General features: G+C 43.6%; 1 protein-coding gene across 5 annotated transcripts in view; it reads right to left on the bottom strand.

Moving 5' to 3' along the window:
- Positions 1-26320, bottom strand: part of LOC137562981 (PH and SEC7 domain-containing protein 4-like) — a 122041-nt gene that overhangs the window by 85646 nt on the left and 10075 nt on the right. Inside the window, exon 1 of one of the 5 annotated variants that reach the window (XM_068274864.1) lies at positions 23475-23495. The exons of 2 other annotated variants lie outside the window; for them this stretch is intronic. The gene's annotated coding sequence lies outside the window, so the exon portion shown is untranslated. Of the gene's footprint in view, positions 1-6039; positions 6123-13702; positions 13841-23474; positions 23496-26320 lie in introns of those variants that run through there. 2 more of the 5 variants (XM_068274861.1, XM_068274862.1) reach the window with 2 other exon arrangements.

Genomic DNA, 26320 nt, shown 5'->3' with positions numbered 1-26320 from the left:
CGGGTGATACGCCCTATCCTGTTACCGCCTCTCAGATCTCCCTGCTGAGGGAGCGCAATCTATTCTTCCATACCGCTCTGAACAGGTAGACAAGGAGAGCTGACCACTCTACTTAAGGAGAGTTGACCAATGCAACAAGTCAACTGACTATATACTGTTATATACTGGGTAACACACAGTACAGCACCAGTATCTGTTCATACATAGCACCAGTATATGATGTTTTTGATTTTTATTTTAATTTGGTGTGCGTTGGAAGAGGGGTAGTCTTATAGAGTGAGTATATCCCAAACTCTATATTTTAACTGGAAAAGTTGGGGGGTCGTCTTATACGCCCAGTCGTCTTATACGCCGGAATATACGGTAGTTAATAAATGTTATCCTGATTAAAATCTTATTTTTTAGGACAAATGCTGTTTTGTGCAATCCAACCCAGCAGAACCTCCACTTTCAGGAGGGAGGTCAGCAATGATGGTCTCCATAATTCTTAGGACAGGCTCACCTTGAATTAGTTAAAGGGCATTACATAACATACCGTATTTTTCGGACTATAAGACGCTCCTGACCATAAGACGCACCCAGGTTTAGAGGACAAAAACCAGGAGAAAAAAAAAATATACTAAACCTGGTGCATCCATGGTGCAGGGGCATCTTGTGGATCTTCACCCCTCCATCCCCCAGTTATTATGCCCACCCTGTGCCTTCTTTGTATTTCTTGTCATGCTTTGTTCCTCCTGGGTCCTCCTTTGCCCCCAACATGACCTCCTCTGTCCCCCTGATGATTGCCTCTGTCCCCCTGTGTCCTCCTTTTCTCCTTGTCCTACTACCATATGTCACTGTGTCCTCTCTGTCCTTTGCCACTGTCTCCTTTTTTGTGTCTCTGGTGTCCTCCTGTGTCATCTGCCTCCCTGTGCCCTCCTGTGTCCCCTGTCTGGTGTCCCCAGTGTGCCATCTGCCACCCTGTGCCCTCCTGTGTCCCCTGTCTGGTGTCCCCAGTGTGCCATCTGCCACCCTGTGCCCTCCTGTGTCCCCTGTCTGGTGTCCCCAGTGTGCCATCTGCCACCCTGTGCCCTCCTATCACTCCTCTGTGCCATCTGTCCTCCTGTGTGTGTCCCCTCTGTGCCATCAACCCTCTGTGCCCCCTCTGTCTGGTGTCCAATGTGCCATCTGCCCCCTCACCTCCTGTGTCCCCAGTGTCCTCCATTGTGTCATCTGCCTCCCTGTGCCCTCCTGTGTCCCCTTTCTGGTGTCCCCAGTGTGCCATCTGCCACCCTGTGCCCTCCTGTCACCTCTCTGTGCCATTTGTCCTCCTGGGTGTGTCCTCTCTGTGCCATCAACCCTCTGTGCCCCCTCTGTCTGGTGTCCCATGAGCCATCTGCCCCCCTCACCTCCTGTGTCCCCAGTGTCCTCCATTGTGTCATTTGCCTCCCTGTGCCCTCCTGTGTCCCCTGTCTGGTGTCCCCAGTGTGCCATCTGCCACCCTGTGCCCTCCTGTCACCCCACTGTGCCATCTGTCCTGTGTATGTCCCCTCTGTGCCATAAACACTCTGTGCCCCCTCCGTCCAGTGTCCCATGTGCCATCTGCCCCCCTCACCTCCTGTGTCCCCAGTGTCCTCCATTGGCGGTCGCTGAAGTGGCCCTGGCTCGGCCTTCCCTAGCTCCATGTCACCCAAGTAGCGGTCAGGTCGCACCACTATCACGGCCGGTAGCGTTCGGAGAAACCTCAGGATACAGGTTTCAAGCCTTCAGGTGCCACGCGGCCAATCAAGGGAACGCTGCAAGCCGTTTAACGAGGTCTTCGGGACCTCCGTGCAGCTAGTATCCAGTCCCCCTCGCCGCGGCTCCAGCTGATACTGCCCTGCTATGTGGCCAATCAGGGGGAAGCATTGTAAGCCAATCACGGGGGAGCCGATGGTCTCGGAGGCGGGACAATGGCCCTGCCAGTGGGCCAATCACTGCACTCGCTGCTACTGAGCAAGTGCAATGATTGGCCCAATAATGGAGCCATTGTCCCGCCTCCGAGACCATCGGCTCCCCCGTGATTGGCTTGCAGCGCTTCCCCCTGATTGGCCACATAGCAGGACAGTATCAGCTGGAGCCGCGGCGAGGGGGACTGGATAGCTGCACGGAGGTCCCGAAGACCTCGTTACACGGCTTGCAGCGCTCCCTCGATTAGCCGCATGGAGGCAGGGACGGCAGGATCAGCTGGAGCTGCAGCACGGGACTGGATGGCTGCATAAAGGTCCGGGAGACATCATTGATCGCACCGGAATATACCATGCCAGAAGGGGGGGGGGGGGGACGTGCGGTGAGAAAAACAAAGGAAAACAAGGAGACTAGATACACAGGAAGGCAGATGGCACACGGGACACCAAGGGTAGACTCGGTGACACACATTGCAAAGTAGGACAGAGGGGGCATTTATGGTACCTTCGGACTATAAGACGCACTGACTTTTTCCCCCCACTTTCAGGGAAGAAAAAGTGCGTCTTATAGTCCGAAAAATACGGTACTACTACTGGCTTCAGGAAACACCACAGCACTGAAACTGCCCTCATCCAAATATGCAACCACCTGCTCATGGCAAGAGACAGAGGAGAGTGCTCCATCCTCATACTGCTAGACCTTTCTGCAGCCTTTGATACAGTTGACCATGACATCTTGATAAACAGGCTACAGGAATACTGCGGCATTGATGGCATAGTTCTTCAGTGGTTCCAATCCTTCTTGAGTGGCAAAACCCACAAAGTGTCTATGGGGCCCTTTCTGTCCACCCCTGTATCACTTAAGTATGGGGTGCCCCAGGGCTCAATCCTCTCTCCCCTGCTTTTCACGATTTACATGTTACCGCTGGGAAAACTAATCCAAAAACATGGCCTGACATACCACTGCTATGCAGACGACACCCAACTATATCTTTCCTTCAAGCCTGGTGTGACAGACCCAACTCTAACTATAAACGCCTGCTTACGTGAACTACAGCAATGGATGAATGACAACTGGCTGAAACTAAATGCAGACAAAACTGAAGTCCTTCTGATAGGAGGGCAGAGCATGATAACAAAACAACTTAACTTGCAGTCTTCACCACTGGGAATAGGAGGCACGGATCTGCGCAGCTCTGATCATGTGCGTAGCCTGGGAGTTCTAATTGATTGGGATTTAAACTTCAGAACTCAAATCTCTGCTGTGGTGAAATCATCCTATTTTCACCTGAAGAACATTGCAAAAATCAAGCACCTCATACCCCCAGAAGATCTGCCAACCTTAGTCCACGCCTTCATCACATCCCGACTGGACTACTGCAATGCTCTCTACACTGGCCTTCCAAAAAAGGTCTTGTACTGACTACAGCTGATACAGAATACTGCTGCCAGACTGCTAACCAACCAACCCCGTCACTGCCACATAACGCCAGTCCTGCACTCCCTTCACTGGCTACCTATAGAATGGAGGGTCCTATTCAAGATCGGCCTACTGACATTTAAATCCCTGAATAATTTAGGCCCTGGATACATGAAAAATATGTTGCAGCTGCGTAGCAATCCCCGCATTCTCAGATCAACAGGTTCTAATAATCTAGTCATACCCAGAGTCCACTTGGAAACTTTTGGTCCCAGAGCCTTCTGTCATGCTGCCCCTACGTTTTGGAACTCCTTACCTCAACAGATCAGGACAGCTCCATCCCTGGACGTGTTTAAATCCAGACTGAAAACCCACCTGTTCAGTTTGGCATTTGCAGAAATATAACTTTTGTTGTGTGAATACTTCATCCTACTAATTACTGAATCTGAGAGAGCCTAAGCGCTTTGAGTCCTATGGGAGAAAAGCGCTATAGAAATGTTATTGTATTTTATTGTACTAGCAACAACCTAAATCTACCTCCTAGGAAAGACCATATATGTTCTTGCCTCATTACTCTAGAGCAACGGTGCTCTGTGTTGCATGGAAAGATTGCATCATATCCTGCCTGGGGTCAGTAATACTGGAGGCAGGTATCAAAGAAAAAAAAGTGTGAAGAAAACAATGTTTTTCTACACTGACAATAGAAGCAGGGTTGGTTGACTCCTAGGACAGTATTTTTAGCAGCACTGAGGTAAAGTGCCAACACAGCCTCATTACAAAAACAATAGTTAAATGATAGATGACACTGCCATCCCCAGAGGGTAGAGGTGGCCATTTACTCTGCAACAAGGGCTGAATTCATTATTTGTTACTTTATAATCAGAAATTATGAGAAGAAGCAATCTTTGGATTACCTTTTGCCACTCAATCTTGACCAGTTTTAAGCAAAAATTTAAAGAATCAATCAAATCTGTACAGTGGGGTTGTTAATCATGATATTTCTTCCTTTAAAGTGTACCCAAATTAAAAATACAAGATTTCAGAAATAAAATCTATTTTCTAAATTATAATAATAAATAGCAGCCTTTTTTCAGCTGCATGATGACAAATATAAAATATTTTACATTTATTGGAAGAACCCCTCCCTTCCTTTCAAATTGCCGGGACAAAGTCCAGCAAACTGGTGGAGTAGGTGGTGTCCGGCAATGGAGGAATTGCTAATGGCTGACCCCAGTATAACCCTAGTTATGAAAAGAGAAGGGTGAAAAGCATGCACTGAAATGCTCATAGGTTTGAAGGAGTGTTTATTTATTTTTGTATGTTAGAGTGGTGCAACTAAATATTTTTAATTAAAAAAAAAAAAGTTTGGTTTGGGTCCGCTTTAACTAACTGCTTTAAACTCAAAAGCTGCCATGCTGCCCTTACCCTTTGGAACACCTTGTCACAATCAAAGAAAACAGCTCCAATGCTGGAGGCATTTCAATAAAAACTGAAAAGCAGCCACCTGTTTAGTCTGGCATTTATGATCACGTAACTTTTCCCCCTGTAACCCATCACAAGCAGCAACTATGTACTAATCTCAGACAAACTTATGCCATTGTGCCTTGATCAGAAGTATGTAAAGTCAACAGGTCACTGGCAGATTTGATTAACTCTGCACAAAATATTATGGGAAAAGCTATTTAATGAGGATGTTATGACTATTTTTAAGAGTATTTTCGGAACAAAGATATGGAACAAAAAAAATTCCTGTGATACTTTTAAACTTGTATATATAAAAAAAACCACAAATAAAAAAATAATAATCAAAAACACAAATTGCTGTGATATTGTTACACTTAAAACGTAAAAAAGGAAAAAAAAATGTAAACTCTTTAAAATTCAGTCCAAATGAAAAGTGTACTGCAAATACGATATCAGCCACTGACACAAGATGACTGACAGTAAAGTAATACATCACAAGACATTCTAGCAAATAATGATATTGGTACGGTAAACAAGATTTCTAATCGTGCCACAGAGTATTAAAACCAAAAGATCAGAACCAGTAAAATGCAGAGCCATTGTGTTTAAAGGGAACCCGAGGTGAGAGGGATGTGGAGGCTGCCATGTTTATGTCCTTTTAAATAATGCACATTTCCTGGCTGTCCTGCTGATCCTCAGCCTTTAATACTTTAAGCCATATACCCTGAACAGGCAAGCAGATTAGAGGTCTAACAAATCTGGCAAGATTAGCTGCATCCTTGTTTCAGGTGTGTGATTTAGACCCTACTGACCAGAAAGATCAGCAGGACTGCCAGGCAACTGGTATTGTTTAAAAGGAAATCAATGTTAGCTTCTATAGATCTCACAGCTCGGGTTCCTTTTAATGGCAAAATGTCAGCACACAGTACAGTGTTATACTTCACCCTCTCCCGATACATCCTGTACAGAGATCATGCGGTCCAGTGTCACAGAATAGGTTAGCACTTTATAAAATCAATAATACGTATTGATAGTACATACATAGTTCTATTGTGGCTGGATTACAGAATTAGCCTCACAGCAGCTCCCCCACTTTCTTATAACGGCCAGTGAAATACCGTTATTTCCTGGGGGACGGGATACACCTGCAGACTAGTATGAGACAAGATAAACCACTTAACCATCAACACACAACCACACAGCCAGCAATGGGCAGGAAGTGAAGCTTACCAAAGCACAGGTCACGGCTTGTAGTACAGGGGCCATTAGTGAATCCAGCACTAGTCTTCAGCCTTGTCCAGCACACCACATGATGGAAACACAACAAAGTCTGTTTCTGTCACACACTTCCTGCCAGCAGGCAGTATACAGCAAGTGTGGGAGGTGCAGTGCAAAACCACTCGCCCCCTTACATCTGCACTACCACACAGTCTGCAGTGAGGGGGGGACAGGATGAGGTCTGCAGCTGTGCTCTCCTTACAGCAAAGGAGATCAGGCTTCTCTATTACCACAGCCAGGGAAGTTGTATATATGTTACAATATCCCCCTACCCCTGCAGGCAGCGGATGACCTGCTGCATGAAACACTGAGGAAAAACTCAGCTCTGTGTAAAACTTTAAAAAAACTCTTAAGGGCCCGTTTCCACTACACGCAGATTCTGCATGCAGAAAACTGACTCCAATGAATGCCTATGGGAAATCTGCATCAGAAAAATCACGTTCAGTGGAAACAGGCTCATAGACATTCATTGGAGTCAGTTTTCTGCATGCAGAATCTGCGTGTAGTGGAAACAGGCCCTTAATATTTTTAGTCAGCCAGCAATACAGCTGGCGTCAGGCAGACAGGAAATCAGATCACCTCAAAGGAAACGCATCACATCTCCGTGCACATGACAGTGTCAGGTACAGGAACCCTATGTAAAGATACAGATGCCACGACTGATATCTGATATAGTACAGCTTTGCAACCAGACACGATTTGAAGAAAAAGATAATGTTTTGAGGAAGGGCCTTATTTGTGCAACATTTTGGATAACAAGGGCTCTCAGATTACTGTATCTAGTTTACAATATTGGCCTGCTCTTCTTTCCACATCTGTGGGTTGTTGACTTTAATGTGGCCATAAGCTGAGCCAATCAATTGGGACAAGCGTAGTGAATAGGAACACAAGTTGTTCCAAACAGCTTTTGTATCTATTCTCTTATAAAAGGATAACGTGATAAAGTTTCGTTAGGTCAAAAAAGAGAGAGGGAAAAACAATCTGAAAACTACAATAATTAACAAAGGACAATTATCGTGAAAAAGTTTAACGATTAAAACACAAACATAAAAATAAACTATGATGTAAAGAGGGAAACCGAGAGCCCGATATGGTGTAGTATGTTAATGTAATGGTATCTGGTGATGAAGAAGGTGAATATACTCACAAAAGTAGGTCGCCACCAAGGCAACCACTGGGCGAGCAGGCGGGGAGAATTATAACCTAACCCCGCTCAGGTCTAAGAAGTCACTCTCTGTAGATAGGAAAAAGTGGGGATACACCTCTCCACCAAGGGTGGATTAAATTATTTTGTAGCAGGATAACAGAGGCGCCAGGTAGAGTAAAATTAATTAAAATCGTTAAAAAGGGCGAAGTGGGTGGACTCACCTCCCTTCTAGAAGAAATGGCCGGACAACGGGCAAGTTACTTACAGTTTAAAGTAACATTTAATAGTTGGAGAGTTACTATTAAATGTTACGTTAAACTGTAAGTAACTTGCCCGTTGTCCGGCCCTTTCTTCTAGAAGGGAGGTGAGTCCACCCACTTCGCCCTTTTTAACGATTTTAATTAATTTTACTCTACCTGGCGCCTCTGTTATCCTGCTACAAAATATAAAAATAAACATTTCTGACAGAGTAAAATGCACAATTGATTACTTTCTCCTATGTTACGGTCACTCACAGTGGGTTTTGGACTAGTCCATCTCCTTATTATTGGATTTTCAGTTATTTCTTAATTTACAAAAGCACTTTCTGAACGGCAGGTGCTCAGTCCAACTGCCAAAATAGTGCACAATCAAGTAGGGATGCTGGCTGAGATATATATATATATATATATATATATATATATATATATATATATATATATATATATATATATATATATATATATATATATATATATATATATATATATATATATATATATATATATATCTTTCCAGGGAAGGTTTTGCAAAGTATACAGGCGATACTGAGAATCCACCTTAAAGAGATAGGCTTGTCCAAAATCAGATCTGTCAGCTTTTTACTAACTACTGTAATTGATAGCAACATAGAAATAAAGTAATTTGTAGTGCAATTTACTAGGCGAAAAAAACTAAAATTTTATAGGTACCGGTATGTATTTTAAATTTGTTCACGATAGTGGTTCTTGCAGCACAGCTAAAGTTTTGTACAGACTAATCATGCAAGGACTATGGAGTTTTACAAAAGAATCAAAAAAATATAGTGCAAGGCGTGCTAAACTGGTGATGTAGATTCTAGTGGTACCCCTGTAGCTTATGTAGGTTATTATCGTACACACACAATACAATTTTCTGTTAGATTTACCTGCCAGATCGATTTTTTTTCAATATGTCTGATCTTAATTACAATCGATTTTCTGATCGAATTTTCAAATAGCTTTCCATAGAACTGAAAGGAAATCGATCAGAAAATCGATCGAAATTAAGATCAGACATGTTGAAAAAAGCACCACTTTTTTTCCTGGTTTCTAAAAGCTGCCCTACTGTCCTCCTATCCGCCCATTATTTATCCAGTGGAAGGTGTGAAGATAGCATCTATGACTTCTGTAAACTCTTTGAAGCACAGTGTCCAATCTACCTCCCCACCCCCCCCCCCCCATGTAAGCTTTTTGTTTGCACTGTGCTAATGTGTGCAATAAAATAATTACATCAGTCCTTATCTGCCTGAAACTTCTGTGGTGGGCAGGCCATGGAAGTAGGAGGAAATGGCTCTGCTAAACGTTTAAATGTAAAAAGATAAAAGGTAAAGTTTTTTTTCTTAAAGCGGAATATAACCCTGCATTTCAACTTTGTTCTAAAACATTATTTACAGTATATTATATGCAACCAGCATTTTTTTTTTTTACTAGACCAGCATTGGAAGGGTTACACAGAGCTTTAAAGTTCCTGGACAGAACTGCAGACGCATCCGAAGCTGACATAGATACATTTTGTTTACATAAATGTATCTAAGTGTGGCATGTGACTCACTCTCTCTGACTGAGAAGGAGCTGGAGGACAGCCAAAGAGTTTGTAACATTTATCACTTGTTACATTCTATTTAGGTAAATGTATCTATCTGAACTTCTGCATATCTCTCCACGGAACTTTAAAACCTCTGTGTTTAACCCTTCCAATGCTGGTCTAGTAAAAAAAATGCTGGTTGCATATAATATGCTGTAAATAATGTTTTAGAGCAAAGTTGAAATGCAGGGTTATATTCCGCTTTAATGAGCCACATTGTTAGTGTGCATATTAAACGTGCTATTGAGATGCCCAGGGTGCTAAAAATGGTGCTTGGTTCACTTTAATGCTAGCGGCACAACAGAGTCAGCAAGTGATGGCTATAAATCTCAGACACTATCTCTTTTCTGTCACAACAACCAAGAAAATAATCTGTCCCCTCCATTTACATTGGAAAAGCGTTTAGGGAAATCGCAAGTGATCCCTAAATGCTCGAAAAACGCTCCAGTGGGTTGCAGCCCTTATTGTAACGCGTGCCTCTAAAGCAATATTGAATACTATAACCGGTTGAAGTATTATATGGATTCTATATATGTACAATATTTAGTATTATGCTACATTTTGTGACTCTCCACAGCTTTTATAGTTATTGTTTTTATTGAATGGTCCTGAATAAAGTTTGATATTTTTTTTTGCAATGGCATTTACTGGATTTCTTCCTTTCAGCATGAATGTCTTTTCTTGGTTGTTGTGATATGTATTTTATCATTTATGCTGACACTTCGTGTATTTACTAATAGCCCTAAATAAGCAGCTCTTTTTCCTGTATTATTTGTAACTATCTCTTTTCTGCTCTATCACACAAATGTTTAATATAACCTCCCAGGATAGGGTCTGTTACAGTTGCTCACATTCAGTACACATACCCAACATATTTAAGGAAAACATACACATGTAGGGACATCTATTATCCATCATGATTCACCCTGGAAATATGAGATAGACTGAAGACCACATCTTTCTGTCAGCACTTCTACAGATACAATATACAACCAATGTTTCAGATGTTAAAGAAAAGCCCCAAATACAAAATCCTGTTTCTTCTCTACAAAACAATCTCAAATTCTGTCTTTAGGGGTTTGTGCAGTGTCCCAGCCCAAACAGAGTTCTCATGCAATCTACACTGATGTCAATGCCTTCATTCTCTGCACTGGTACACATCAAAGCACAACTAAAGACTTCACAACCCAGGCTAAACTATTTAAGGCCCGGTGCACACCAAAACCCGCTAGCAGATCCGCAAAATGCTAGCAGATTTTGAAACGCTTTTTGTTATTTTTCTGTAGTGTTTCAGCTAGCATTTTGCGGTTTTGTGAAGCGTTTTTGGTGTAGTAGATTTCATATATTGTTACAGTAAAGCGGTTACTGAACAGCTTCTGTAACAAAAACACCTGCAAAACCGCTCTGAACTGCAGTTTTTCAGAGCGGTTTGCGGTTTTCCTATACTTTACATTGGAGGCAGAAACACATCCACAATCCAAAAATGCCTCACCTCGTGAGTATGCGTTTCTGCAAAACGCCTCCCGCTCTGGTGTGACCCACCCCATTGAGATACATGTGTGCACCAGCCCTAAAGGGGAATTCTGGACTTAGGGCTGGTGCACACCGAGCGGCTTTTTCGCTTGGTCAATGTATCTCAATGGGGTGGATCACACCAGAGCGGGAGGCGTTTTGCAGAAACGCATACTCCCGGGGTGAGGCATTTTTTGGATTGTGGATGCGTTTCTGCCTCAATGTTAAGTATAGGAAAAACGCAAACCGCTCTGAAAAACGCCTGTTCAGAGCGGTTTTGCAGGCGTTTTTGTTACAGAAGCTGTTCAGTAACAGCTTTACTGTAACAATATATGAAATCTACCACACCAAAACGCTTTACAAAACCGCAAAATGCTAGGTGAAACGCTACAGAAAAATAACAAAAAGCGTTTCAAAATCTGCTAGCATTTTGCGGATCTGCAAGCGGGTTTTGGTGTGCACCGGGCCAAAAAGAGCTACATTTTTGCATTCATGCAATTGTCTGGGTCTGTCAGATACCCTCATCTCCTCCTTTGTGTCAGCCTTCCTTAAATTGCTGGACCACAAGAAAAGTGGCAGAACGCCATGATTTGTGGTGCCATTTTCCTACTGTTCATATACTTACTACAGGAGCACAAATGCTTAAATAACTGTCGGGCATAAAATCAATTCTTTATTTTTATCTGGTAAACAAGTAATAACCAGGCAATCCAAAAGTTAAAAATCACTATTACTTTTCTTGTTGGTAAATGATCATTCCCCAGTTTACCTCTTATTTGGTACATTGCCCCACAAAGGAAGTTGCAGGGCATGCTGGGTTGTCTTTTTTTGCTTCTTTACTTCCCACTCAGACTTAAGTAATGCAGCCTGATTGGCTGAAGCCTCTTTACCTCCCGTTTTCCCCTCCCACACCTCTGGTTCCTCTTTGATTGGCCAATATTTCTCATGCTGAGACAATGCACTTTCTACTGCAGAGCTGGGTGGGAGGGCATGAAGACTGGGAGGAGGGTAGGGCAATGCATAACAATCAGGCAAAGGAGAGTAAGGGAGGAAATGACATCAGGATTGGCTTCAAGATAGACACAGTTAAAAAATGAAGAATCCTAAGAAGGATTTTCTCTTTTCTTACTATAGAAGAATCACTAAAATCAAAAACATGGACAGTGCAATACACAAGCTATGTACGTAAAGCAAGTATTTATCTACTTATACATGTTTTCTTTTCGGAGATAGTATGACTGACAGATCCTCTTTAAAAAAAGAGAAACCTTATGACTGACGTTCCCAAATCTTATCACAAAAATTCTAATGGTGCCCCGCAGACGTCCTGTGCCCGTGCAGCCACTCACTGATGGTCCGGCGCCGCCTCTGGTTCACTTCTGGAATTTGCGACTTTAAAGTCGGAAAACCACTGTGCGGCCGTGTCCTCACTCCCGCTGATGTCACCAGGAGAGTACTGCGCAGGTGCAGACCGTACTGGTGTACGTACACTCCCGGTGACGTCAGCCGGAGCGAGGGCGTGGCCACACAGGTGCAGTGGTTTTCCAACTGTAAAGTCAAAAATTCTGGAAGTGAACTGGAGGCGAAGACCGTTGCACCGGTGAGTGGCTGTGCAGGCACAGGACGTCTGTGGGGGACCATAGAAGCCCCAGGTACGTTCAACTCTTTTTACCCCTACAGTACTCTTTTAAAACGTTGTGATTCACATACGTTTGGAAGCAGATAGCAAAATGAAGGAAGTCAGGTACAGTGTGAAACAGCCCTTACATATCCTGTACACAGCTTCAGGACCTGCATCCACTGCCCTCAGCCCAACATGATTTCAGGAAAGCAAGGCTTGTGTGATGTGCAAGGACATTGCCATAATATAAAACATGCTATACTGTTCCCAATACGGAGTTGTAACTATGAATTTTTCTGAAAATGTACATATACATCAAGTTCAAGCATTTTATTGTCCTTGCGTGTAACAAAATTACTTTTCATGACAAATCTCAAGGTACATATAAAGAACATAAGTGACAGTAACAAAGGTACAAATAGAGTATGCCAAATATTTAAAAATGTTGTATACAGGTGTTAGGGGATTAGCACCATAATTATTATTGCACCCATTAATGAATAGTACATTGCACATTAGCAGTAGGACTAATTGCATATGATCAATTAAGAATCCCAGAGGAGATTTAGGTCTAGTTCATAGTGCTCAGTTGCATTGCAAAATAATTCTGCATGTCAACTCACTGCCCATACAATTGTATGGACCTGTTCACAGTACTGCGTTGTAACTGATCACGTTAGTCTATGCCCAGTCTCTATTGCAGTTCACACTCATAACGTGTGTTCTGCAACAGACCACTGTGCACCCTGCCTCACATCTTAGAAAGTGTGCATATGCGGATTGATCTAAAACATCTACCTGATGGTAGGAGTTCAGACAAAGTTTCCAGGGAGAGTGTAACCCTGATAATATTTTTTGGCCCTTGCATTGCTATGGTTTTTGTTTTTAATTTTCCACATTAAAGTAAAAAACACAATATCATGCACACAAATACACCAAAGATTTGTCAGTATTTGCCTGGTACTACAAAACACATACATACATTTTTAGGATATTGGAATTATGAACACCATCACCACAGGTTCACTTTAAAAAGATACTCCCAAGTATTGTGAGCATGTGCGGCCATTGTGACTAATAGGAGCTACAATTACAAAAATTACAAAACTCACTCCAACCTGAATAAATTAAAATACCTTCTGTTTAACTATATAGCATTTTAGTAAGGCTTTTTGATATATTTCAGCCCCTCACACTCCTAGGAGTTCTAATTCACCATGAGCCTGCTGGGTAATCTGTAATTACAAAATGGTAACGTGCCATTACTGCAACATCCTACAAACTGTCAAACCAGAGTAGCAATAATACATACACTTTGTTTCATTAGGGATCAACCTGTCACTTTAAGGATCTCTTCAAAGGAATACTTTGACATTCATCCCTTCAGTGCCTCAGTTCCACCTCTCAGAACACCCAGCCTGAACGTGAGCGATTTCACTTTACCAGGTTACACAGCAGTAGAATTCTCCTACCTCAGCAGAACTTTCCCCGGTCATCCCCTCTCCGGAGCTCAGTGCTGGACCGCCGGCCTGAGACGAGCTTGTAGAGAAGCAGGTTGTGAGAGACTGAAGGTTTTTCAAGGCTCAGCTCCAGCACTGCCTTTGTGGGCAGGAAACTAGCAGGCAGTGTGCTGTTCTTGGCAGCCTCCTGGCCTGACTGAGCACAATGTGCAGGGCGAGAGGGGAAGTGGCATTTCTTTCAATTACGTTTCAAAGGCTTAATAAAGAAGCTTATGTGGGCAGCTACAAGGCAAACATTTGGAGTTACGTCAAAGACATTAATAAACATGGCAAACCACTGGAAGAAAAAAAAACATCCCGGTTTAAAACAAGTCTAACGCGTAATAAAAAAATAAACATATACTCATCTAAGAAGAAAGAAGGCTCTGGGCCCTATAGAACCTTCCTGTTCTCCTTCCCTCTGGCTCCTTTGTTTGACTCTCCCACCGCAGGAGATTTTGGAAGCACTTAAGGGGCCCATACACTGGTCGATTTCAGCCATCGAACGAGCTATTCTATCGATCGTTCGATGGATCAGAAATCGATTCTATCAAATTCATACATTCAACATACCTCTCTGGAATTACAGATTGCCAAGCGAGCTCATGGTGAACCAGAACTCCTAGCAGTGTGTAAGGAACTGAAAGGGACCGAAAATCCTCCTTACTAAAATGCTATGTAAAACAAAAAAAAAAAGTTTGTCTTCTTAAAGGGACTCCAAGCTCTAAAAATAAATGAAATTGGTACTTATCTGGGGCTTTCTGCAGCCCACCATAGGTCGCGAGGTCCCCCGACGTGGTCCTGGCTGCTCTCCCAGTCCCTCCGCGAATACCGAACCGCCAACATCCGGGCCGGGTGTTGGGCTCCCACTCCCTGAACCGGGATGCTCTTAGTAATCACGCCGGCCGGCGTGACAGTACTGCGCATGCAGGATTTAACCGCGCATGCGCAGTACTGTCCTGCCAGCCGCCGTGACGACGAAGAACATCCCGGTTCAGGAAGTGGGAGCCCGACACACGGCCCGGGTATCGGCGGTGCGGTATGTGGCGGAGGGACCGGGAGAGGAGCCAGGAGCACGCCGGGGGACCTCCCGAAATACAGTGGGCTGCAGAAAGCCCCAAGTACCAATTTTGTTTATTTTTTTAGAGGTCAGGGTCCCTTTAAAACAGAAGGTATTTGCGATAATTCAAGGTTGGAGTGAGCTCTGGGTTGTCCCACAATGCACCACTGCTGAATATGCAAATCATTCCTTTGTTGTCCCTGAAAGCTAAGCACACCTTTTAGAACTGCTGAAATGCAATGTCAGCTTGTTACTATTACAGAGCAAAACTAATCCAACATGCATAAAGACTGTTTCGGATTGGTTGATCCTCACCAGTGCATGGCATGGATTATTATGGCTCTATGGGATAGGACTTCTCTCTGGGACTAATTTAGTTACCAAGTTCACCCAGCAATTCATCATTCTGAGAAGAGTAGGCAGGAGTATTGTGTGTCAATTGCAACTGGCTTGGAAAACTTGAATAGCGTCCGTGGCCCTGCACCGCCTGTCATAAAACCAGAACATACTAAAAGTGCCCCATACACGGGCAAATGACCAGCAAATTCGACCATTATATAAATCCCTTTGATAGAATCCGTTCAGAGAGGGCTCTGTTGCTGACAGTGTACTGCACACAGATTTCCAATAGATTTCAGCATGAAATCTATCTATATAGCAGCTTCTGCCTGCTGGGCCCCTAAGTCTCCCCATGGAATGTGTTCCCCGGGCCCAAAGCGAGTGTTGCAGCAGAGCTTAAAGGAGTTCAGAGGTAAAGTAGTCATATGCTTTTTTTACTTACCTGGGCCTTCATCCAGCCCCTAGAAGTGTCAGTGTCCCTCGCGGCAACTGCGGTTTTCTGCAGCATCCTGCAGTCATCCTGTAATGGACCATGGAACCCATTAGCAGCGCATGCGTGTGTTGCCAGGAGCATGGGCAGTAGTATTGTGGCACCGTGACACTTCTAGGCGCTGGAAGAGGCCCCAGGTAAGTTAATAAAAGCATATGATTTGATCACCTTGGAACTCCTTAAAGAGACACTGAAGCGAAAAAAAAATTATGATATTAGGATTTGTATGTGTAGTACAGCTAAGAAATAAAACATTAAGATCAGATACATCAGTCTAATTGTTTCCAGTACAGGAAGAGTTGAGAAACTCCAGTTGTTATCTCTATGCAAACAAGCCATTAAGCTCTCCGACCAAGTTAGTCGTGGAGAGGGCTGTTATCTGACTTTTATTATCTCAAGTGTTATTGTACGGTTTACTTTTCCTCTGCTAGAGGAGAGCTCATTACTTCACAGACTGCTCTGAAAGACTCATTTTGAATGCAGAATGTTGTGTAATCTGCCATATTATAGAATGATGCAATGTTAGAAAAAACACTATATACCTGAAAATAAAAGTATGAGAATATTTTCTTTGCTGCTAATCTTCTAGTAATTATTCATAGTACACAACCAATTCATTATATCATATTTTTTTTTCGCTTCAGTGTCTCTTTAAACATTAAGTGTCCACTGGTGCACTCCTCCTGCATCTTCTCTCCATCACTGCCAAGATGCCTGTACAGCGTGACCTAGTGGCACCTGCGTATCCCCGTACGTGCTGTATATGTTTAGATGAGCTTTTAGGCAAAGTACAAATTTTCAGTTACTGCCATCTGCAGGGTTGGGACTCCTTCCTTAGGGTGACAGTTCAGGGTAAATGACTGTACAATGCGTAACATATACCACTAGCCTGGAGGCAACTGGCACATCTGCTACTATGACACCTAACACATGATGGAGAGGCTTCCCGCTGGGCAGGAGGAGTTGGAAACCAATACGCTCAGGGGTCGCACATCGTTCGGAGGCCTCCCATACAAACACTAGATTCTCTCCCGAAATGGTCTTTATTGTATCTAGTGTGTGTACATTGCTAAAACTCTGCACAAAGGAAGCAGTGGATGTTACTAGCTTCTCTGCAAGTGAGGACAGGAGTGTGCCTGTAGGCCATAAAAATAGGTAGAAAAATCAGCTACACGAAAGAACATAGCAGTGGGAACAGGTTTGTTACCGCAAAACGAAGAGAGTGTCACATTTATTTGAAGTATGTATTAAGCACAGGTTTGTTACAAGTTATTTACTAGGACCATCGCAGCTTCAGCATCCTGCACAAATATCAAAGCCAGCCAACACAGCTATCAGATGGATAACTACAAACAAGAGCATACCCAAGAAACAACCAGCTCTTATGTTTTATAGACCTATTTTATAGCCATTCAGAAAATGCTCACTTCATAGGCTTGAACTGTGTCTGGCCACTAGAATATAAACCGCTGGAGATATATGCATCTGTAGATGCGAGCTGCCAGCACAGCTCAGGATTTGCATTACTCAGAGCAGCTGGGCAGAATTCTATACAGTAAAGTCTTTGTTTTCAGGCAGGGCAGGCTCCACATGATTGTGTTAGTAATTATTGTGGGATCTTCTCCAGAAAATCAGATGCAGTCCTGCTTCCAGACCTCGGCGCACAGATCAAATTGCATCTTCCGGCCAAAACATGCAAAAATGGGGCCTGGCACGCTATCTGTGTGTGCAGGGACATGAGCAATCAGCTTTGTGTAAGGAGTGCTAAATCAATGGCTGATCACCTTCTACCTAAAACACACAACTATACCTCTGTGGAAAACTCACAACCCCTTAAAGCGGACCCAAACCAAAAATGTTTTTAAATTAAAAATAATTTAGTCGCACCACTCTGACACAAAAGATAAATAAACACTCCTTCAAGCCTATGAGCATTTCAGTGCATGCTTTTCACCCTTCTCTTTTCATAACTAGGTTTATACAGGTGGCAGCCATTAGCAATTCCTCCTTTGCCGGACACCACCTACTCCACCAGTTTGCCGGATTTTGTCCCAGCAATTTGAAAGGAAGGGAGGGGTTCCTCCAATAAATGTAAAATATTTTATATTTGTCATCATGCAGCTGAAAAAAGGCTGCCATTTATTATTATTATTATAATTTAGAAAATAGATTTTATTTCTGAAATCTTGTATTTTTAATTTGGGTCCACTTTAAAGTGGACCTGAACTCAGAATTTCCTCTCTGCTCTAAAAGATATGCAACGTCATAATGACCAAGAAAAGCATTACTTTGTTACAGCTGATACAAATCCTGCAATAAATCTGCAGTGTGTCTACTTACTGCTGTCATGGGGAGTAGACATGTGGTTAACATCCTGCATTTACTAATTAGCAGCTCTGCCGTTACAGCTAGCGGACACAGCCGAGGGATCTAATTACAACTTGTGCTTAGTCACAGATATGTGTGAAGGAGCCTCCTTAGCAGTAACCTAAAGTCAGGCTCGGGCTGTAAATCCACAGCTCAGAGCGGTAACCCCGAGCTGGGTACATGAAAAGGTGTGCAATGTGCAGGTCTGCCCTAGATGTATCTAGCGGTATGATTTTTTTAGGGTCTAAAAGCTTGTGAAAAAATTGCACCGCTTTTAGACAAAATCTGGAAGTAATCATACCGCCAGGGAGGTTAAACAGGCTAAACTCTCTAAATACATACAGGGTACATTTCATTAGGTTTTCCTTCTGCCCTGTGCAAGAGTTCTGGTCCACTATAAAAGTCCATGGTGATCTTTTCATGAATTGTTTAACTCTACACAACTCTCTTCCAAGGTCAATATGTTCCCAGACAGCTGTTCATTCCTACTTCTTGGAGTGACCCTGAATAAAAAAAAAAACTGCATAAAAAAAAAAAAGGAGAATATGATAAGGTACATCATTTGAGCTGACCTTCGGTGTAAACTACACGACAAGGCGTTTCATTGTTTCAGCAATAGGGGGGGGGGGGGGGTGTGAGGAACTGCTTGCAAATTAGTAATATCGGACATAGATGTTCATTGCTTTTAAACTTTTGGGTATCCCCCCTGAGGTTGCAGGTCTCCCTGCCTGAGATCTGCAGATAATTTGTCAATGGACAAATTATATTGTCGCTCCCACTGCAAGCCAGAATGGGACACTTCCTATTGGGACACCTATTCATTCTTCCTGAGAGAACAGAGCTTGGCAGGGAGCTCAACACCGCATCTGTATGGGGAACACAGGTAAACTGACACCTAAAGTGATTGCAAAAGATTGCTTTGTTTGACATTTTTTTCAAGTAGCTTTAAGCCACATTTTCCAACTTTTTGCTCCCCTCCAAACCCCACTCCCACCAATCTCATACACTAAGTTGGAAAGGACCCACTTTACAACCCCCCCCCCCCACCCCCCTGCTTTAATCATTTGGACGCCGGAAGTTGCAGATATGGCAGTATGGCAGCTTCAGATGGGCTTCTAGATTATTGCTGTTGCTCCGTCATCTTCTTTCTCCATTTCAGGATTTTTGTTTTTTTTGGGGGGGGGGGGGGGGGGGGGTTGCATGGTGCTTTTGTTACTCATTCAGTCAACCAACACACGAGAGGTATGGAAGGGCCTGAGAGCAGCCACAAACTTCAAATCGGCACCCCTGACGGTGACCCCTAGTCCTCGACTGGCGGAGGAGCTCAATGAGTTCTACTGCAGGTTCGAGCAACATCCCATCCAGTCCATCCAGCCCGTGAGCCACGCAGTTTCGCCCCCTCCCCCCATGGGTGAACTTGTCTCCCTGGCGCCTGGTACCGTTCGGGAATCAGAGGTACTCCGGCACCTCCGCAAGCTGAACACCAGGAAATCTTCCGGCCCAGACGGTGTGTCATCTATCTGCTTGCGAACCTGTGCCGACCAGCTAGCCCCTGTGCTCACCTCCTTATTTAAGAAGTCTTTATCGGGGGTTACAGTCCTCTCCTGTTTTAAGAGGTCTACAATTGTACCAGTCCCAAAAAAAAACAGGCAGTACTGAGCAAAATAACTTCTGTCCGGTGGCCCTAACCTCTAATATCATGAAGCTCCTTGAGCGGCTGGTCCTTGCCCACCTGAAGAGGTCCACGGACGCCCTTTTAGACCCGCTCCAATTTGCATATAGGGCAAACCGATCCGTGGAGGATGCCATCAATGTCAGCATGGCCCACATCACTGAGCACCTGGACAGCCCCGCCTCCTATGCTAGGATTCTGTTCCTAGACTTTAGCTCAGCGTTCAACACGATCTGCCCTGACATCCTGATCACCAATCTGACGCAGCTCGGAATTGATCCTACTCTCCGAGCATGGATCAAAGACTTCTTGACTAACAGAACGCAGGTGAAGCTTGGCAACTACTACTCCAGCGTCCGGACAACCAATACAGGGGCTCCACAAGGCTGTGTTCTATCACCTCTACTGTTCTCCCTCTATACCAACAACTGCATCTCATCCACCGGTTTTGTGAAGGTCATCAAATTTGCAGACGACACCACCATCATCGGCCTTATTGGTAGCAACGGGGAGCACGAATACCGCAGCGAAGTCGAGAGGATATGCAACTGGTGCAGTGACAACAACCTAGTCCTCAACACAGCAAAGACTGTTGAACTAGTCGTAGACTTCAGGAGAAACCCTCCACCTCTCCCACCTGTCCTCATTGGAGGGACTGAAGTCTCTAGGGTGTCATCGGTACGGTTCCTCGGCACGACTCTCACTAACAACCTGAAATGGGGGCTAAACACCACCAAAATTCAGAAGAAATCCCAGCAGCGGCTGTTCTTTCTGCGCCAACTGAAGAGATTTGGTATGCCCAAGGAGCTGCTGACCAGCTTCTATACCGCCACCATAGAATCCATCCTCTGCTCCTCTGTAATTGTCTGGTATGCGGGCGCTGCGGCAAGCGACAAACACAAGCTGCAGAGTCATAACTGACGCGGAGAAGATCATCGGTTCTCCTCTTTCACCTCTTGATCTCCTCCACTCCTCTAGGATGAGGAAGAGGGCAACCATGATCTCCCGCGACCCCTCTCACCCAGGCAGCCATTACTTCAGGCTCCTCCCATTGGGCCGCCGCTACAGGACTATACCATCCAAAACTACCAGGCGGAAGAACACCTTCTTCCCCCAAGCTGTTCGGCTACTGAACTCCAACCTTCCCCGGCCCGGCCTGCATTTCTAACTGCTGGGCTGGTCACCCGGTTTCCCGCCGCTGCCTGCCCCTGGTTCTTTATCCGTAAATGGCCTGGCCCTTCACCAGCACCTTCTTATTCTCACCGGACTGTACTGCACAGCAGTGAAATGGCCGTTACGAACTGACTACTGCATTCTATTTCTGTATGTGTTTTTGTGTGTCTGGTTATACTCTGTCTGTTTTTACTCTGTCTATGCCATGTGTACCACAAATAATTCCGATTACAGCTCTGCTGTACTTGGCGAAATAAAACTGATTCTGATTCTGATTCATTTCATAGTTAAATTATCAACTAGAGGGGCGGTTTGACTGTCTCAGTCCATCCCCCAGAATATTGCTCAGTGGTTTGCGGCTTTGTGACATGGGTAAGTGGTTCATCTATAGTATGAAGGGGGGGGGGGGGGGGGTCTAGTGGGAGTGGGAACGATTCAGGGCAACATGAACTGGAGACAAAGTGGCTATGATTGGGATCAGGCTCCATGGTTGAAAACTGTTGGAGGGCATCACACAGTTGGGTTAGGATAAATTATTCCTAGATATGGCATGAGTGTCAGCGGGAACACACTTCTATAGCAGCTGAAGTGGTTTAAAAAACAACTGATGTGGGAGGAATATAAAGGCTGCCATATAGATTTCCTTTTAAACAATACCAGATGCCTGGCTGTCCTGCTGATCTTTCATGAATCAGTGGGGTCTCAGTCCCACACCTGAAACAAGCATGCAGCTAATCTTGGCAGATTGTTTTTCAGGAACACCTGATCTGCATGCTTGTTCAGGGCCTATGGCTAAAAGGCAATTTGCATTTTTTAAAAAGGTGTCCTTCAACGTGTATAGATGGCTTTGCTGACCAATAAGAATTGCTCAAGAACTACTTAAATCAGCTCTCAACTTTAGCCATACTGCAAGTATTCTCTAATCTGGTTTTTAAATCACATTTTCTGATTTTATAAATGTGGACTTTGTTCAGGTTTTCTTTAGACTTCTGCTGCCCCAATCAATTGCTTCAGATGACGGTCTCATGTCTGTACAGACATTACCAGTAGCCAGTACACCTTGGCGAAGCTGCTTCTTCCTGGCTAGTTGCCAGCATATTTTCCCCCGCAGTGGGAGGCCACACCATTCTCTACCCTCTTCAGATGAGCGTGTCTGCACTGTCTAAAGATAACAGATCATGACAGGCTACTGTTACATGTCTCTACATAGCATTACTCCTCATACTGACATCACTTGATAGTCTTCCATCATGATATGATGTGTCTGAGCCTGCAGCCAGACAAAACACATATGAAATATACAGCAACGGAGATCTAGTTTGGGTATGTTTTAACCCTTATACCATGCATTCCTGTATAAAAAAAAAAAAATAAAAAAAAATAATAATAATAATAAATAAATAAGGGTACTTAAGTTAAATCCTCAACCTTCTCTGTAACTTCATCTGTGTCAGATTTGCATCTCCGATGATTAATATCAATTTAGAGTGCTATATCACCCTGCAGTGCTGGGTCCCTGGTTTGAATCCCAGCCAGGGCACTAACTGCAGTGAGTGAGTCCTTCGAGCAATCCAACTTCCTCCCACATCCCAAAAACATACAGATAAGTTAAAGCAAACCTGAAATAAGTTTTTTTTTTTAATATTCACTTACCTGGGGCTTCTCCTGCAGGGAGCAGCCGTCCTGTCCTGCGCTGGTCATCAAAGATCCTTTCGGTCCTCCGCCATGGTTCATTTTCTTTACCGGTGACTTACACCATCGACAGTCACTGTGCCTGCGCGGCCCTGTGCATCCTTGTTCGCAATCTCGTGGTCGGGAGCGTCCTGCGCAGGCGCAGTATGAGAAAATCTCTACTACACCTGTGCAGCAGACGCCACAGCCACGCAGGATGCCAGAGCTGTGCAGGCACAGTGGACTGCCACTGAACAAAGAGAAACTAATCCGCGGCGGGGGACCGGAGGATCGTTGTGTACCGGCACGAGACAGGATGGCTGCAGGAGGATGGGAGTAGCCTTGGGTAAGTGAAAAAAAATAAATTATTTCAGGTTCACTTTAATTGCTTCCACCTATAATTAGCCCTAGTCTATGATGGACATAAGACAATGGCAGGTATTAGATTGTGAGCTCCTCTGAGGGACAGCTAATGGCAAGGCTGTATACTTTGTAAAAGCGCTGTGGAAGAGACTCAGCGCTTTATAAATACTAAATAATAAGAATATATTGTTCAAGTTGGAACATTCACATTTTACACAGTTTACCTAAATTAATCAGCAATGACACAAAATAAAAATTGCAAACAGGTGTAGAAAACAAAACAAGACCCAGACTAACAATAACCAGCACCTGTGATTCCTTTGGGTAAAAATACTCAAGAACCTGAACCCACAGCACTACTGAAAAATGAGTTGATATCACTACTGTGTTTTTCTTTGTTTTTTTAAATGAAATATTTGTTACAAAACACACATTTTTGTTGTAAATACACTAAACCTCAAAACATGTTTTTTCACTTCTGAACTTTTTTTTTTTTTTTTTTTTTTTTTTTAAACAAACACTTGTTAACAGGGCTGTCACAGTCAAACACCCCCCCCCCCCCCCTCCACAACACACACTCTCCATTATGCGTATTTCCTGCAATACTCACATGTACAGGGTTTCCTGTTGCTATGACACACCATTACTGCAGGTCAGGAAAGTGTTCCTCAGCGCTATCACATTCTCTTTCACAAGACAGTATTGCACAATTCTAAAGAAATCTTCACACAGTCTCCTGTACAGTATGTATAAACAAAACCTACGCAGGAAAAAAAAAAAAAAATCTTCCTACACTTAACACATGCATATATTAATACATATTCAGACTGTATTGCTTAGCAGCTGGGAGAACACATACATTTTTTCACAGCTGTATCTACTCAGTGCAACTAATTAACATAATAGCTAGAGTTCAGGTTAAAAACCAAATACTGTACATATTCACCCCTTCCCAAAAATACTAACTGATCAGGTGCAACGAGCCACCGTTTCCAATCCACAATGAGTTTACTGGCTTCTGCCTGTGATCGGCTCTTAATTTTGATATGTTCAGATCGAAAACAGCTCTTACTGGTGAATTCTAGTATATAGAAGTGCAACGGAAAGCAAACAGTCAACTATGGGTGAAAATGCATGCACAAAACACTTTAGGTATAGGAGTTGACAGGAACAAGTCAGAAGATGGATACAAAAATAAATAAAATAAAAAGGCTTCAGCTATCAGGAGTGCAGAAAACTCTATACATTTAGTAGAGAGTGTTTAGTACTACTAGGAACATTCACAGATCAGGCAGTTCCTCCAAACTGAATGGAAGATCAAGAATGAATCTGGTCAACTACAGAGGCTACCAACTCTCAAGCAGTTATAGCAACTTATGACATAGAGAGGCCATTGTGTGCATGTGACAACAACGTCACAAGTGCTCCACAAATGTGACTTGTCAAAGGGATGCAACATAAAAAGAAACCAAGAAAATGTACATGAAAGGGAACCTGAATAGAGAGTAATACATAGGCTGTCATCTTTATTCCCTCATAAACAATATCAGCTGTTTGGCTGTACATTTTTTGGTTTTTTGGTTTGGTTGTTTTTAAATTACAGCATCTAATGGAATTAGACCAAATTCAAAGCATCTGATGTGCATGCTGATTTTAGGCCAGTGATTTAAAGTATTAGAGGAACAACATTAAAACAGAAGTCTGGCAACTTGCATGGTTTGTTAGAGAAAGAACATGGCAGCCTCTAGATTCCTCTCACTTACAGGCTCTCTTTAAGGGCCTGTTCTCACTTGAGCGGGAATCGCGCTACAACATGTAACACATGGCAGTGTTCTCACTGCCGTGTTTGCGGTTAGCGTTAACCGCAAACGTGTTACATACAACGGTTTGCCGGCAGTTCGCGATTAGCGATCACAATTAGCATGCATAGCACCGCTAATCGCGATCACTCCAAAATCGCCGCAGTGTCCAGTGATCTTTCCACGTTAAGCACGGGAAAAAAAATCACTCCCGCAAAACGCCGGCGGTAATCGCTGGCGGTTTGAGGTTTTAGATGTGAACGGGGCCTAATACTTGGCTGAGCTTTTGCAAAATTTACCTTGAAGTTTCTGCGGCTAAATGGAAAATCAAACTGTTTGGCATCAACACCAAACAGTATATCTAGCAAAAAGCCAATACAGCTCACCATTCAAATCACCTACCTACAGAGAGAGCAAGCTTCTCTGCAGCAGGGACTAGGGCACCTGTCAGGATAGAAAGAAAAATGGATGGGGCAAAATATCAAATGCTTGAGAACAACCCTCTGCCAGAAAGTTGTCAAAAAATGGAAGAAAAAAAAAAAAAAAAAATCACCTTCCAATCAAGCACTCCAAGTAAAAGTCCCCAAAGACTGGCTAAAGGTGAAAAAAAAAAAAATACATGTTCATATGTGGCCTGGTCCTTGCACCACTAGTTCAGAATACACATTTGCGTTTTAGAGACATTATGGACCTTCTTGGAACATCGGGAAGTTTCTCTTCCCCCTAATGATCACAAATAGGTCTATGCGTCAATTCAGGTTCTTTGAAACTCATTTTGTGTTAGAGAATATATTTTTTTTTACTTTTTAAAGAAGACATTTTACCAACAGCCCCGTGGAACCGCGATGGGTTCTTCCAATGCTGCCCCAGCCTTCACAGGCGTTTTTATGCACAGCTCTGAAGAGCAATATTCTGAAGCAGTGTTCACCAGCCACTGCCTGGCATAGTAGTGCTACATAGTATTTGCTGTTTGGCGGGGGTGACATTGGAACCCTCCTGGATTTCCACAAGAGTCCGGATGCTCACCACCCTGCTGTGCTAACATCATATGTGATGTGGAGCGTGTCACCCTTTTTGGACATCACCATATCACGTGATGGGAGAAAGAGATTGCTTACATCTACCAAAAAAACAACAGATCAATTCCTACAGTACAAAAGTTATCACCTGCTGAGTGTATACCGGTCTGTGGCTAAGAGTCATTTCTGCAGGGTAGACAGAAAGGTCAGCATACCTTGGTTGATTGAATGAAGAATAGGTTTAGCTGATTAATTTAAAGGGGTGGTCCATCTAAATGATTGGAAACAGAATTGAATGGCGGTACATATTCCCTATAACTGTGGGTACATGTAAGAGTGATGTGCAGGTACTCTGCAGGGGAATAAGGAGATTCTTCCTCTATTACACATTCTTCATGCACAATCTGAACCAGGTTTATGGGTGATAGACAACACCTCTGTGTTCAATGTGCACAACATTCTCAGTGGATTCCCTGCAGCTCTGTGGACAGTGCATATGTAGAGTATAGCACTACTGTGCAACAAAGTAAACCTGAGACAGATGAAATTAAAGTTTTATACATACTCCAGCCTCCAGCTCCCTTCAGGCTAATCAGTCCCTCACTGTCCTCCTCCGCCACCTGGATCTTCTGCTATGA

This window comes from Hyperolius riggenbachi, chromosome 3 (genome assembly GCF_040937935.1).
Source record: "Hyperolius riggenbachi isolate aHypRig1 chromosome 3, aHypRig1.pri, whole genome shotgun sequence".
Classification (NCBI taxonomy): Eukaryota; Metazoa; Chordata; class Amphibia; order Anura; family Hyperoliidae; genus Hyperolius; species Hyperolius riggenbachi.
Note: the sequence above shows the minus strand (reverse complement) of the source record. Positions and strands in the feature narration are given on the sequence as shown.